Raw genomic sequence first — 1422 nt, forward strand, 5'->3', positions numbered from 1 at the left:
AGCCACGAGCTCGTGGGCCGAGCCGAGCTCTTTTTTTTTTGACGAGCCGAGCTCAGCTCAGGCTCGTTGCCCACGAGCTCGTTGGGCAACGAGCCCGAGCACGAGCCGAGCTCGTAGGGTAACGAGCCGAGCCGGTTCGGCTTGGCCCATTGACATCGCTATTTATTCCGCACTTCCTCAAAGTTCATTGAATCCCTCATGGATTCGATAACAGGTATAGAAGAAAATAAGGTAAGGCACGTTTAGAGGCACATGCGTGTTCTCTCAGGCATGCATGTGTGTCAAGAGAAGCTTCATTGCAACATTTTGTCGCACTAAATGCCTCACATTAGCAGTTTTGCCTGCTGCTACATCTTTGATAAGGCGTGAGACAACCCTTCTTGTTCTTCGGTGATGTGACCGTAGGTGTTGGGCATCTCTGCCCGTCACTACTTCACTTTTAGAGTTTCTATTGCCACTTTTTGTGGATTAATCTCTTGTTCACTTCCACGCATTTTTTTTTTGGATCAAACTATCCCTCTTCTCTTCAAAAAGGGATTCCTTTTCTTCAAAAGGTTAGCTCCATTTGTTATTTCTTCAAGAGTAACCCATTTTCAAGGGAAAGGAAGTAAGCTTTTTACTCATTAGAATTGCTCATGGTTAAAGTATGGCTTTTTCCATATAGCGCCAATCTATTGACATTTAAATTTGATGAGATCCAGCTGCTAACAGTTCCCAGCTCCTCTCCCATACGCACATATATTATTTGCACACTTAGACATCGATATTACTATTAGACTGCATCTGATCGTAGCTTTGAACATGCAGTGCAACTATTGGTGCTAGGTGTTTCTTTAGTTACTTGAAATGAAGTTTGAGACTTGAAATTCCAATAGCCTTTGAATTACACTAAGTAATTATAGATAGAAGGGGTTCCTTGTATACTTGACCCATGACAACATCCCAATGGCTCACTTGTTAAGGTCGATTGTGTCAATCCTTAGTAGTCTTGTAGACTTGTGGCCATCCTAGCTTGAATATATGTTGAAAAGTTATTTGATTGATTGGAGCCACTGCAAAGCTATTACATAATAATTAATCAAGTGCAATGTGCAACTTGATCAAGGCGAGACCTGTGGCATATGCCAATTGTGAAAGATGTCCCTCACCTCAAAAATCTATTGGAGCGGAGTATATCTTGTCTTAGATAACAGTAATTATAGGGAGTTCAAAGGCATGCCTTAATCATCTTGAAAAGCACACTTGAAAGAGGGATGTGAAGTTAAGTGCTGATCTTGCATAATTTTTTTGCTTAGCTAGTTGTCACGTAACCTTCTATGAAGTCAAAGACATAACAATATTCATACAATAATATTTATTTGTTGCACCACATTTCAGTTGCACTTAAAGATTTCAACATTTGCTCCTTTTATCAATTATGTC

The sequence above is a fragment of the Olea europaea genome, unplaced genomic scaffold, assembly GCF_002742605.1.
Source record: "Olea europaea var. sylvestris unplaced genomic scaffold, O_europaea_v1 scaffold1172, whole genome shotgun sequence".
NCBI classification, from domain to species: Eukaryota; Viridiplantae; Streptophyta; class Magnoliopsida; order Lamiales; family Oleaceae; genus Olea; species Olea europaea.